Here is a 16,064-nt window from a genome sequence, read left to right on the forward strand (position 1 = left end):
TAAGTGTTGTTCTGGACCCATCAATAACTATATCAAGAGCAAGAAAATTACCACTCGAGTCCCTTTTTTCTTTATATACTTTAAATTCAAAGTTATTATTCAAAAGGATTGCCACGCCACGTGCATTAGATTTAAAAGAACTAAAATATGTGTGATACCCCATTCGTTTTTAATAATTTGTTCCTGTTCAGGAGAAAAATGAGTGTCCTGTAAACAATATATACTATATCGTTTATCTCTTAAATAAGAAAATACGTCTTTCCTTTTGACCCTGTCACCCAACCCCTGACAGTTCGCTGATAGCACCGTGATGTCATTGGTGTTCATGATATCATATGTGTAGCCAGATGACTTGGCACCTCCCAACACAAGAGAAAGTAGAACATAAAGAAAGAAAAAAGAGTAAAGGAGAAGAAGAAGGTAAAACATACAAACCATGGTTAGAGAATAGTGACTCACTATCCACTACACACCTGCTCACAACCAAAACACATCGGCCGTCGACTACACGTGTGCCAAACCGGAAATAACAGAGTGGAGATAAAACGAAATAATAGGAAGAAACCCGGAGCTCGGGAATCCGGAAAGAAAAAGTTAGCAACACACCAACACATATTTTAAACACATATTTTAAACAAGATTTTGTTTTGTTTGTTTTTGAAATTAATCAATTACATACTTCCACGATATAAAATTTCAACAATAAGTGGTAGACATCAAGGTTTGTCAACGTAAGAAAAGTAAATGTAAAAAAAAAAAAAAAAAAAACGCAAAAAATAACACAACCAAAACAAACAGAAAGAATAAGAATGTAATAGCAAAAAATATAACTACATCCACATAACACAAAAACACCAGAGAGCACTAACAAAAAACTCAGAAAACCCGCCTTAACTCTCCCCAGGTGCTCCGTTCTACTCCCGCCTCTGGTTACATAAAATGAGAAATAAGAAATTTTTTTCCCATTTCAATGCCTAAGGAACTCTAATATATTACGTTAACACTGTTTCATGAATACTGTAATGGTATAATTGTACCTATTTGATGATGTATCTGTTAACATGTACTGTTAAATAATGAACGCAAGGACCCAGGCAACGCTCACAGTTCAAATAATTGTTGGTTACAGAATATATAATTACATTTATATTGCTAGTGAACATGTAAAACCCGTAAACAAAAGACAACCATTGTAATTTAGAGACCTGAACGTGTATATATACATGAATTAAGTTGGACAACCACAAAGCGCTACCAGGGTCCAGCCAATGCTAATTGGAAACCAGCCCAAGTTGACCAAATAAAGCATGGCCTGTGTGAGCTGTTGTGTTATTGAATTATGTGCGCACAGTTAGTCCATATGAAGTAAACAAGTTTTAATCCACAACCCACAACTTTATTATAAATAAAGAAAAGTAAAATGAAGTCTTCACCGAGCAATTGTGCCCTGTATACGTCCCTCCTCTTCAACACGTGTAATATTGATACACAGATTAAACCATCTACAACATATGCAGAGCAAGGAATGGGTATTACAGAGCCAAACCCCCTGTGGTTTGGAATACTAATGTTTCTCTTGTACAAAGTCACTCGTCATTCATGGTGATGATGCGTTTGTCTACCTGCGCGCGCAGGCGCATATAAAACATACACTATTTAATCACAACCCACACTCTATGATAGCACGAAAAAATTCTGTTAAGTGATATTTTCACGTTTATTACAGAGTACATTGTTCAAAAAAAAAAAATTGTATATTACATTGTACTGTATTGTACACAGATCACCGGCGCTTGGCTCTGTACACATCTTTCCTCCCCATATGTGTAATGCTGTGACACAGTACCACACATATGCAAAGAGAAAAAGGTCCACAGAGCCAAGCCCCTGTGGTATTATATGAAAGTTCATTACATATGAATTATTACGTTCATTACATATAAAAATTCAGTTAAGTGATATTTCCACGTTTACTACAGAGTACATTGTACCAAAAAATATTGTATATGACACTGTACTGATATTGTACCAGTTGTATCACCTGGCGCTTTGGCTCTGTACTACATCTTTCGGCTCCCGTTAAAAAACATATGTGTAAATGACTGTGAACACAGTACCACACATTATAAGGATAAGAGAACAAAAGGCTACATAGAGCCAAACCCCTGTGGGTTTGTATATGAAAGTTCATTACATATATTAACATTATATTCATATTATAACTAAATTTTGCCAAAAACACGATTAAGATGATATGCCCTTATCACCTAGGCCTACATAAGATCATACAAAACTTGAGTTACAACAGGAGCCCCTCAACAAAAGCCCCCTCACTTTTCTCCGCACCACAAGAGCCCCAGCAAAAGGCGGAGATAAACTATACGATAAAATTCACAACTCAATTATTATTTTCACAATATAGGAGAAGTGTACATAGTATCACGTAGGACTATGCACATTCATGGAATAGACAAGAAGATTATAGAACATTTCATAGGATGTACAGGTTTCAGATCAACAGGAATATATAAGCCTAGTGTAAATTGAGACTAATTTGTACACCAAACCCCAATGAATTTCGTAAATGCACGTAGAAACAATTGCACAATATATATTGATAAATATTATACTTTCACTTGATATGGTGAAGTTTTAGCCACATCGAAAAACGATGTTTTCTCATAATACAGCCCATTTCCAACAGGATTTACGTGATGTACTCCTACAATATTTTCATATTTAATTTGGGAAGAGCTTATTAAATATCAAACTGATGTATATTGTTCAGCAACACCTTTTAAAATATTTCGCTAATGATGCTCTGCTGAAAGAGTATCATTAGCGAAATAATGAGTATTTCTGTTGAAACAGATATTTTCTGAAATTGATCTCATAAACTAATAATTGTGTTTTTATATCACGAGAGCATCACAATCGCATCGGCGACGTACGTAGTATCGAGGGCCGCTGGATACCGTGACGCACCATCATCTAAATGTAGTTTATACAGGTAGGTAGTATTAGCAAAGACGTGAAAATAAGACTTATCTACCTCTTTTAATTGATAATTTTATGAACACAACGACATACAAGACTTAAATTAGTTAGGCCTAACAAGCTAATTACAAGTTGACTTCTAACGTGACGCTATCCAAATTGTACTTGATAGAATGTTAAACATTTCCAAAACCTGTTGCCTTTGAAACTACATACATCTTCACTTTTTGAAGATAATTGTAAAACATTCCAGCGTGTGCTTAACATTCCACAAAAAGATGCCCTCAGTTTTAATTCCATGATCTGTATACTTATGATATAATGTCATGTTCCTAAATTTAGACTTTTTGTATTTTATTACAATTTTATTTGCAATCCGGAACTTTCCGGAATTTGCAGTCCTGATGTTAGTCTAGCCTAATTTTAGATTCGACTCAGGTTGTCAACATGCCGGGCCACGGCTAAATCAAAGGAAAATTTAGGTCCCCCACAGGGTAGGTTTATTCCCTGTCCATATATTGTTTATATGTATTTTTGTCTACCATATGATTGTAAACATTATTCAGTCATTGTGATTATTTCACGATGGTTTATTTGCCATTTTTAGTCATTTGATTATCGTTGATCATGTATCGTCTGCAGGAGCACATGTTCAGTGCTCATAAGTCATATTTTAGGACCCTGCGTGTCACTAGTATAGCATATGTTGATTAGAGGTATTATATAAGTATGTTTACTAGATAGGTATAATGTGAATAAGCCTTTTAGATAGATATAATTACTGTTTTGATCGAGGTATGATTTAGTCAATTCGTCCTCTTATAATTACATGTGTATACATGGGACGAAATGTCTTACTAGGCATTTTTTATTATAGATAACAATTTATTATAAATAATGTACTTAGAGACATTCTGTCTGAAGGTGAATGCATATATATTGTGTTCATATATAGAAATATTGTCAAATAGGAAATCCAGGTAATTTACACGTGTAATTTTGTTCTCATATTGTTCTCATATCTCATTATTCACACTTATTATCTCTAGTCAATTATGTGTATAGTTATCAAAGTATTGAGGGTTCTGAGATAGATTAAGTTTCAATTAGGCATGTGTAGTTATAAGGACACATTGTACATCTGTCTTATTTTTGTGCCTTTATTTTCATATGTTGTAGTATTTTACCTTCCTCCGGGAAGTTCTGTGCTTTGGATAACCACCTTCCTCCGGGGAGTTCTGTGAAATGAATACCTTCCTCCGGGGAGTTCTGTGAATCGAATACCTTCCTCCGGGGAGTTCAGTGAAAGGAATAACTACCTTCCTCCGGGAAGTTCAATGTAAACAGATGTACCTTCCTCTGGGGAGATTTGCGAAATAAACAAGTGAACCTACAGAAATCTGAGTCGTGTCATAAACACCACATATAATCTATAAATAGAGAGATTTGAACCATGCCCGGTCCAGCCCTATGTTTCAAAAGGTTGGAGTACCCAAAATGGAACACCTCCAAAATGTTGAGAGTTAATCGTGAATTTGTTGTGTGCCGATGCTCTAAATAATTTTTAAATGTGCATTTTTTGGAGAAGTGGCAAGTTTTGTGTAAAGGTACGAATTTACAGGTGTACGAAACAATATGACTTGTAAAAATGTCAGAAAAAAACCCTTATGAATATGTAGATTTAACATCGTTTTAATATGAACCAAAGATTATTCTCCGCATATCACTAGTACTGTAGGTGATACGCACCGTATGCATACATATTTCGGCGGAGACATGTTTATTGCTGAAAAACCAAGAATGGCGTTTATCAAACAGACGGAAGCATGCTTTTTTAATAACCTATTCTGATATATATATTGTATCCAAACACAACAAATGAAAAGTTCCCTATTCTTAAATTATTAGTTATTATTCTAGGAAAGCGTGTGATTATTCTATACTATGTCGGCCCCTGAACATTGATTTTGCTTCTTTATTTAGCTATCTTACCCTTTCTTTTTCGCATGCGGTTAAATCGTTACTTGTGTATACAGCAGGGATCTAATGATGGTCCATTAGTTTTTTTAATGTTTCTGAATACTGTTTACTCAAACGAGGACCGGTCGGCTTGTGGCTTGTGCCTCTTTGTGTCTTACCCAGAGGTTTGGGGTACATGTGGGAGCTTCCTAGCCCATGGTCTATAGAGTTTGCTCGTCCACAGTGCTTTGGCGTGGAGGTAGTAAGGTACGAAGTGTGAGCTGTAGGAGTTGCGCCCCTTTACACGGTGTTTGAGTAGCGTATGCAGTATTGGTACGTACTGTATAAGGAGGGTCTCAGATGCAACCCCAAACCTCCGAACTAATATTACATCAATATTTCAAATGAAGCAAAACAAATCAGGTATTAAGATGACAACAATAGAACAACAAATACATATCAGGACCTAATAATCCAATAAAGGCAGGGATTTGTACGCAGGAAATAAAAAAAAAATTAAAGATGCTCCACCGCTGACAAATGGTATTTTTCTCTATCCAAAACAGGAGCAGACAAATTAGTGTTTTTCTTCAGTTACAAAAATTATTTACATTACGCCATAACCACAATTGAAAAAACTGGGATGGAGTACTGATGGCGCATGCACCGGAAGTAAAATCAATTCTTTTATATTATTTCTTGTGTTAGTTAGACTATATATACACGATTAAACACTAATTACTGTTCAAACGCTGAGTATCGTTTATGCTCTATCGGCGATGGAGCATCTTTAAGCTCAAAAATGTTTTTTTTCAGCATGTTTTATTATCTTTGGCTTGAATCAGCAGAAATGTTTTTCAACAACAAACTATTATTCGTAATCACCTCATAGACCTCTCATCAATCATTAAAAACAACGAAAACAAAAATAGAGATGCTATAGAGAATTATTGTTATACAATCATTAGGTTTACAAAATACCACCAGGTGCGTATACAGGGCATTTCATTGTTATTTTTCGAAACCGCTGACACTACTGTTTCCTGGTGTAATACAATTTCCTTAAATTGAACATTGGCTATTGGCGATTTATAAGTAGATAAAATGACAATAAAGATGACAGAATATCTAGGTGGGACAAATCATAGTTTCCTAGCTTCAAACTTTCCTAAAATAATCTATTTCATTTTATGAATGTTTGTTCAACAGCAGAGTCTCAATAATAATTTATTAAAGCACAACACCCACTGAAAGCGTTACAAATATAACCTAAACAAAGCCTGCGTTTCCATTAATATCATTAACAGTTCCCAAAACGATTTCGTCTTTGAAAATGACCACATCCATTGCTTTTTTCCTATGTATAGCATAAACAAAATGTCAGATTGTTACGTATACTACAGTGCCAAATATTGTTTTCACTGGTTCTCAATGATAATCATTATTATTGTGCGTGCTTTCTCGCCTCACTGTTCTATCAATTGAAGTGACTCGGCATGTCTGGTATCTGGTACATTCAGTCCGAGTCAGAGTAATCGAGATATTAGTATCCAATTCGTCGAACGTCAGATTGCGTCTCCGATGTCGATGAGCTGATGTGACAGTACATTACCATTGTTGTTCTAGCTTGTCATCGTCCATGACCCATCTATAGCCAGAACTCAGATCAAGAACAACGGGTTAATGGATGTGGGAGCTGACTCAGATTCAAACATATCGTATATGCTGTTTCAGACTTTTTCGACATAACGGAAATTAAACCAGATCTACATGTAAATCTTGATAAGGAAAATCCCTTTGCATAATCAGCTGTGTGTAGATATATGTGAGTAATGTTTTGGTGACAACTCCTTCCGATTAGGCTTAGGATGTACTCCAGGCATGGTTGTTAGCCTATAGGGGCCGCAGAATCAAACCAAAAATAGATTTCTGGAAATACCCTTTTGAATTTCATAGAGACGTGAATGTTTCGGAGCATGCTGATTGGGTATTCAGGGCGCATCAATTTCAAATGTTTAATGTGTGGGTTGGACAATACATGTAAATGCAAAATATGTAAAGAAATTTTAGAATTCCGTCAAGCGTGTTTCTGATAGGGAGAGGTAATCAAAATTGGAATTTCATTAATACTTTGGTCAATTATTGGTGCGGAATTCAACATAAGATTTTTACCCCCCCCCCCCCCCCCACACACACACACACACACACACATAATATTAGCAAGATGTTAAATTTTAATTTCTTTTTATTCACGGGTAAACGAGAAGCCATTCTTAAAAATAGTGACAAGTGACCAGACTTGAAAACTCCGTTCAACCTGGACAGTGACAAACGTTAACATATCGTATATAGGTAAACATTTGGTTCTGCAGTCTCAATATTGGCCTGGTCCCCGGACGGACACCAGACATGGCCGGCCGGTGGCCAGGGTTCTCAGGCAGCATCAAAGAAGTGCCCGAAGAGTTTTACCTCAAAATTAAAATCTCTCCGATGTCCCGTAGATTTTCATTACCTGTTACATATTCTTCACACATCGTTAAAGTAATGTCCGATATCCGATCGGGTGTCGAGCGGCGAGCAATCACACCGTCCGACGTTTGGCGAAATCTGATACAACTATCGTTCGTTGTCCGTAAATACTCGGGCGACATTCGTATGATGTCCGGTGAAATAGACGGTTATCGCCCGGACACCGTTTGATAATCGGCCGATTAGCATTTAGATATTCGGTCAGTATTCACTGCTTCGTCGGTCCACAAAAAATGCGAATATCGCACGGCCTCCTTTTTATGTACACGATGTATGACACTTTTTCAATCGGTGTTTTCTGAAGTCGAAAAAAATGGCCAAAACCTGCGGTGTACACCCAATTACACTCTATCCCCGCAAGTCATTTATTTTTTATGTGTATTACTCTTAACCAACAACACGATTCGTGTATTCCGCGATCAATTTGTAGTCGCGAAAAGAAATCGTCTCGATGACATGACGTTTATATATAATTACAATATAGATTTAAAACTGAAAAGTATTAAATCAAATATAATAAAAAAAGTTGTTTGGTCTGACACGCGAAATGACATTATTGCGAAACAGTACCTGACACAGTGGTAGTTATATCGTTAAATTTCAAAAACACTTCAACCGACGTATATTTTATGGTCAATAAACTGTAGCAACGGAAATAAAATCGATGGAAATTGTATACAACCAGAACACACTGATAATTTATTTATATTCTATAATGAGTTACTATCCTATAACATGAACAAAATGTAATTACATCCGTCTTATTGGCTTGATGATGATTACGTTAAATTCCTCAAATTGCACATATGTATCAAACATTTAAAACCGAATATCGGAATGGTTTTGTATTTATTTTAGGCATTGTGTTTACAGGAACTGAAATAGCATACCTTTGGTTATAGATACAACCCATATGGTTAATATGGAGACCTGCTAAGGTCAAATTAAAACCAAAACGGGGAAAGTATAGTCGTTTTAGTTTATCGTAATAACGGCTTACTGCAATACTAAGTAACGTCGTAGTACAAAATTGTATCTAATGATATCAAGTGGGATGCTAAGTCTGATAACGACGTTATTTAGCTGTTTTTACGAATTACTATGTCGTTATTACGAGATACTTGATTGTCATTACGAAATACTAAGTCCTAATAACCAGATAATATGTTGCCATTACGAAATACTTAGTCGTCATTTCGATATACTAAGTCGATATTACGAGATACTTAGTCGTTGTTATGAGATAATAAACTAACAATCCGAAATACTAAGTCGTTATTACCAGATAATATGATGTCATTACGACATACTTAGTCGTTATTACGAGATGCTCAGTCGTTATTACGAGATGCTCAGTCGTTATTACGAGATGCTCAGTCGTTATTACGAGATGCTCAGTCGTTATTACGAGATGCTCAGTCGTTGTTACAAGATGCTAAGTCGTTGTTACAAGATAATAAGTTGTCATTATGAAAAACTAGGTCGTTATTACGACATAAGAAGCTGTCATTACGAAAAACTAAGTCGTTATTACGAGATACTACATGTATATCCTTATTTCGAGCTACTAAAATGTCTTTACGAAATGATAAGTCGCTATTACGAGATACTTAGTCGTTATTTCGAGCTACTCAGTTGTCATTACGAAATACTTAGTCATTATTTCGAGATACTATGTCGTTATAACGAAATATTTATTCGTAATTACGAAATGATAAGTCGCTATTACGAGATACTTAGTCGTTATTTCGAGCTACTCAGTTGTCATTACGAAATACTTAGTCATTATTTCGAGATACTATGTCGTTATAACGAAATATTTATTCGTAATTACGAGATACTAAGTTATGATTACAAAATGCTTAATCGTTATTTGGAGCTTCGAAGTTGTCATCACGAAATACTAAGTCGTTATGACGAGATACTAAGTTGTCCCGAAATACTAAGTCGTTATGACGTGATACTAGGCTGTCATTACGAAATACGGAGCCGTTATTACGAAATCCCAAGTTGTCATTACGAAATACATGTAATAAGTCGTTATTACGAGATACTAGCCTTGTTTGTGAGGCTTGCAATATGATGACATCAAGATGAGAAAATATTTTTGGGGGTATTTCTGTCATTTTAAATTATTTTAATGCGCAATCATCGGGTAAACGCCGTTAGAATTATAAATGATTTCTACAAGACGAGCCATTCTGCTAATGGATTACTTCCTCGGAATGAACTAGAGGGCGCAACAAAAAGCTTAATAACAATAAAAAAAGACTTCGATGCAAGAGTAACTCCTTTGCTATAAGAGTAGTTTACACATCGAATAGTTTATCGTACAAAGTGGTTAACTCGAAAAGCATAAAGCATTCAAAACAAACCTGAACACTGAGTGAAAATTCTTTGAAATTTAAACCAGATTGCTACAGTGAGATCTAACTGCACAATCCAAACCTTATAAAGTGTACATGCGATTGAACTGTTGTGCCAGGTCAAGAGAACTTTATTTCACCTGGAAGTATATTATTTTTAATATTTGTTACATGGATTGAACATATCTTTATCAAGTGCTTGTACAATTTTTTTAGAAAAAAAAAACAAGTGCTAATGACGGAGAGTACAGTCATTTAAATATAGGATCGGAAGATATAAAATTGAGCGAAGGTAATTTTTTCGATTTTTTTTCAACAAAATTTTATTTCAAACAAACAAGTTGAAATAGGATCGAACAACAGGCAGTGCCTATGTAAGTTCTCTCCCTGGTAACAAAATGTATATATACAAATGACACGAAAGAGTATTTGAAAACATTTGAAAGTATATGTTTCATAAGTCATGACAATATATCATATATTATTAATGAGATTATAGATAGTAATTTTGTTTTTCAAAAAGTATGATAATAAAGAAATAAGAATGCAGCAGCCATGAGGAAATTACCTTCACCACCAGATACAGACCAGAAAGTCCATGTGGCTAACAAGCCGATGGTAATCCACCAATGGGATTCAGAAATTCTACCATGGCTGCTGTATTCATGTATATAATTTAAAAGATAAAATGTTGCAGAATATTGAGATAAAGTTTGGTCTAAATTTATAATTGTCATGACACATGCATTAATTTTAACAATTACCTAAACAGATATGTAGCTAAGATAAATGTATTAATCATATATTTTAAAAAGTATGACAATTTATATAATAATACGTAAAATTTATGACATCCGTCTTATTGGCTTGATGATGATTACGTTTAAATTCCTCAAATTGCACATATGTATCAAACATTTAAAACCGAATATCGGAATGGTTTTGTATTTATTTTAGGCATTGTGTTTCCAGGAACTGAAATAGCATACCTTTGGTAATAGATACAACCCATATGGTTAATATGGAGACCTGCTAAGGTCAAATTAAAACCAAAACGGGGAAAGTATAGTCGTTTTAGTTTATCGTAATAACGGCTTACTGCAATACTAAGTAACGTCGTAGTACAAAATTGTATCTAATGATATCAAGTGGGATGCTAAGTCTGATAACGACGTTATTTAGCTGTTTTTACGAATTACTATGTCGTTATTACGAGATACTTGATTGTCATTACGAAATACTAAGTCCTAATAACCAGATAATATGTTGCCATTACGAAATACTTAGTCGTCATTTCGATATACTAAGTCGATATTACGAGATACTTAGTCGTTATTATGAGATAATAAACTAACAATCCGAAATACTAAGTCGTTATTACCAGATAATATGATGTCATTACGACATACTTAGTGGTTATTACGATATGCTCAGTCGTTATTACGAGATGCTCAGTCGTTATTACGAGATGCTCAGTCGTTGTTACAAGATACTAAGTCGTTGTTACAAGATAATATGATGTTGTTACAAGATAATAAGTTGTCATTATGAAAAACTAGGTCGTTATTACGACATAAGAAGCTGTCATTACGAAAAACTAAGTCGTTATTACGAGATACTACATGTATATCCTTATTTCGAGCTACTAAAATGTCTTTACGAAATGATAAGTCGCTATTACGAGATACTTAGTCGTTATTTCGAGCTTCTCAGTTGTCATTACGAAATACTTAGTCATATCATATGATTTCGAGATACTATGTCGTTATAACGAGATACTATGTCGTTATAACGAAATATTTATTCGTAATTACGAGATACTAAGTTATGATTACAAAATGCTTAATCGTTATTTGGAGCTTCGAAGTTGTCATCACGAAATACTAAGTCGTTATGACGAGATACTAAGTTGTCCCGAAATACTAAGTCGTTATGACGTGATACTAGGCTGTCATTACGAAATACGGAGCCGTTATTACGAAATCCCAAGTTGTCATTACGAAATACATGTAATAAGTCGTTATTACGAGATACTAGCCTTGTTTGTGAGGCTTGCAATATGATGACATCAAGATGAGAAAATATTTTTGGGGGTATTTCTGTCATTTTAAATTATTTTAATGCGCAATCATCGGGTAAACGCCGTTAGAATTATAAATGATTTCTACAAGACGAGCCATTCTGCTAATGGATTACTTCCTCGGAATGAACTAGAGGGCGCAACAAAAAGCTTAATAACAATAAAAAAAGACTTCGATGCAAGAGTAACTCCTTTGCTATAAGAGTAGTTAACACATCGAATAGTTTATCGTACAAAGTGGTTAACTCGAAAAGCATAAAGCATTCAAAACAAACCTGAACACTGAGTGAAAAAAAACATTCTTTGAAATTTAAACCAGATTGCTACAGTGAGATCTAACTGCACAATCCAAACCTTATAAAGTGTACATGCGATTGAACTGTTGTGCCAGGTCAAGAGAACTTTATTTCACCTGGAAGTATATTATTTTTAATATTTGTTACATGGATTGAACATATCTTTATCAAGTGCTTGTACAATATTTTTTAGAAAAAAAACAAGTGCTAATGACGGAGAGCACAGTCATTTAAATATAGGATCGGAAGATATAAAATTGAGCGAAGGTAATTTTTTCGATTTTTTTTTCAACAAAATTTTATTTCAAACAAACAAGTTGAAATAGGATCGAACAACAGGCAGTGCCTATGTAAGTTCTCTCCCTGGTAACAAAATGTATATAAAAAAATGACACGAAAGAGTATTTGAAAACATTTGAAAGTATATGTTTCATAAGTCATGACAATATATCATATATTATTAATGAGATTATAGATAGTAATTTTGTTTTTCAAAAAGTATGATAATAAAGAAATAAGAATGCAGCAGCCATGAGGAAATTACCTTCAACCACCAGATACAGACCAGAAAGTCCATGTGGCTAACAAGCCGATGGTAATCCACCAATGGGATTCAGAAATTCTACCATGGCTGCTGTATTCATGTATATAATTTAAAAAGATAAAATGTTGCAGAATATTGAGATAAAGTTTGGTCTAAATTTATACTTGTCATGACACATGCATTAATTTTAACAATTACCTAAACAGATATGTAGTTAAGATAAATGTATCAATCATATATTTTAAATAGTATGACAATTTATATAATAATACGTAAAATTTACAACTAATAAATGATAAATGATAAATGCCAATCGGAACAGATGCTATTATAGAAGTGTTATTCAGAACACTAATTTTATTAATTAAGGTATGATATCTTTAACCATGATTAGTTAATCAATTCTTCAAAGTTATTGATGAATCATATAATTAGAAGTTATTATGATGGTGGTTATATGGTATGAAATCTATTAGTCGCCCTTACAAAATCTATTGTACACTGAAAGATATTCAAGTTTGTTTCATTATTACAATCATTACAGCCAGACAAAAGTATTTGAAGGTCAAGATGGTTGATGAGTAAAATTTATTAACTTATTTTGGAGAGTTCTGCGCTGTTCATTGTAATTACTACAGGAGAAGAAGTAATGTTCAGTGGTTTCATATGCATTACCACACTCGCACAATGGTGATTCTGCTAAGTGATCATTATAAAGATCAAAGTTTAAATTACTACAGCAGTTCCGTTATTGACATATAAGAATATTATCTTTCATTTTGCCTGAATTTAAAAAAGTTTTGTACTTCGAATTATCTGTTGGTGTGATATCACTAATATTCTGGTTTAGAAGTTTCTTAAATTGGTTGATAGAGGTGATATTGGTTAAATCAAATCTAAGTGCAAGTTCATTATATTCTTTCAGAGTTTTTGGAATAAAACTATTAGCATAAATGGTAGATCTACTAAAAGGAATTGCAAATAATCTTTCATTTCTTAATAAATATGGGTTTTCATTATTAAAGTATTGTTCAATAATTCGTTTAGATAGGAGGGAGCAGTTCCTGATAAAGTTTTATAAAGAAGGACAAGTCTATGTTTTTTGCGCCTTGTGGCAAGTGTATCCCAGCCAAGTTCTGAGTAAAATTTATAATGAGATGTTCCCTTACGCAGTCCAGTGATAATTCGGGCAGCCCCTATTTGAATAGATTCAAGAAGTAATGCTTCCTGTTGTGTATAATTATCAAACAAGATATTACCATATTCTAATATTGGTCTAATATATGAAACATATATATTAGTTAAAGATTTTCGACTCAATTTATATTTAACAGTTTTTAAAAGGTTTATACGATTACAAGCTTTTTTGTAAATGTAGTGAATATGGTGGTGCCATTTACCATCCTCAGAAAGAAATAAGCCTAGATGTAGATGTTTGTGGTTTTTGACATTTTTGATAACCTCATTTTGGAATAAGACATCTGGACATATAATATTTCTTTTGCGACTGAAAGTAAGCGATTCTGTTTTATCTGGGTTGAATTTAATATCCCATTTTTAGACCATTTATCTATGTTTTCAAGGTCCTCAGATAAACTATTTGCTGTATCTAAAGGAGAAATGTCTGTGACCTTAAAAAGAGAGGTATCATCTGCAAATAGTCTTTTATCATTTGTTATACAATCAGTTATGTCATTTATATAGATTAGAAAAAGAAAAGGACCGAGAACTGAGCCCTGGGGGACACCCGCACTTACCTGACATTATGAAGAGGAGAAACCTTCAGTTATGACTCTGTGGTGACGATTATCTAGATAACTTTTAAACGAATTTAAGACATTACCTTTAACACCATACATTTCAAGCTTATAAAGTAAGCCGGGATGCCAAACCCGATCAAAGGCTTTGCTAATATCACAAAAAAGTAGATTAGTTTCTAGCCCTTCATCTAATTTTTTTATAACTGTGTCATACATTGAGAGTAATTGATAAATAGTTGAGTCTCCTCGAATAAATCCTGATTGGAATTTTGATAACATTTCATGTTCAACAAGATGATTGTATAAATGTTTGAAGATAATCTTTTCTAATATTTTACTAAGACAAGATGTGATTGAAATTGGTCGGTAATTTGAAATGTCATTATCACTACCTTTGCCTTTATAAATAGCATGTATATTAGAAAGTTTCCAAGACGAAGGAACAAAGCTAGTTGATAATGTTTTGTTGAATAAAATAGTTAATGGTGTAACAATTGATGATAAAAGAAGTTTCAGGACCTTAGGTATTATGCCATCAGAGCCAGCAGGTTTATTTCCATTTATTATAATTAATTGATCTCTGACTTCCTGTTCCTGAATTAAAATATTATCAAGTATGTTAGGAGATTCAGGGACAGCAGGCAAAGGATCAATATTATCAGAAGAAGTTGATATTGATGTAAAATAGTCAACAAGACCTTCGGCTTTATCTATAGGATCGGAAGATATAAAATTGAGCGAAGGTAATTTTTTCGATTACTCGATGTAATCTACATTACAGACGTCAAAAGTAAAGGTGGTCAAGAAGCCAATGGCTTACCTATTGACCGAAGATCAGGTAAATCAGGTAAATGTGTCAATGGCATTCATCGCACGTACCTGATTCCGCCACATGTATTAATAACATCACTTAGTATTAGCACGTAAATAAGCAAACAACGTTACCTTAGTTAGATTAGCTGTGCCGAGACAACCACGGGGTACCCTTGTGAGTATGCGAGAGTGTAATCATCTATCCCCTTAAGGACCAGACAGGGAACTATCAAACGTCGAGTTAAGATTCTTTATATGTTAAATACGAGGCTTGCTGTGTGTTAACGGTTTAAAAATCTACCCAATACAATATGATTGTGGATAGAAATGGTTCAGATGTATTTGTGCTGCTTGGCTTGATGTCATATTCTTGTTCAGCAGCTAGAGTACACATAAGGAATATCGAGTTTTGTTAGATAGAAAGCATGGCGTTGTCTTAGGAACCGTCACTTGCTTTCGGATTACCCAATAGGATCGGTGCTGGGACTGATAATCTCTACTCTTGATCTAAGAGTCAGATTTATAATACGGCTTACAACACTGATATGGAAATGACACTCAAATTGTGATTAAACAGAGAATTAAGGTGAGTGATCTGACTGGTATGATCGAGTGTCTTTCTGGTATCGGTGATCGCAAAACATTGAATATGGTGAGGCTGAATCGGGAGAGGACAGAACCCTACGGGTTGTCGATATCACTGCCAATGTTAAGAGATAT

Source organism: Argopecten irradians, chromosome 15 (genome assembly GCF_041381155.1).
Source record: "Argopecten irradians isolate NY chromosome 15, Ai_NY, whole genome shotgun sequence".
In the NCBI taxonomy this organism is placed as follows: Eukaryota; Metazoa; Mollusca; class Bivalvia; order Pectinida; family Pectinidae; genus Argopecten; species Argopecten irradians.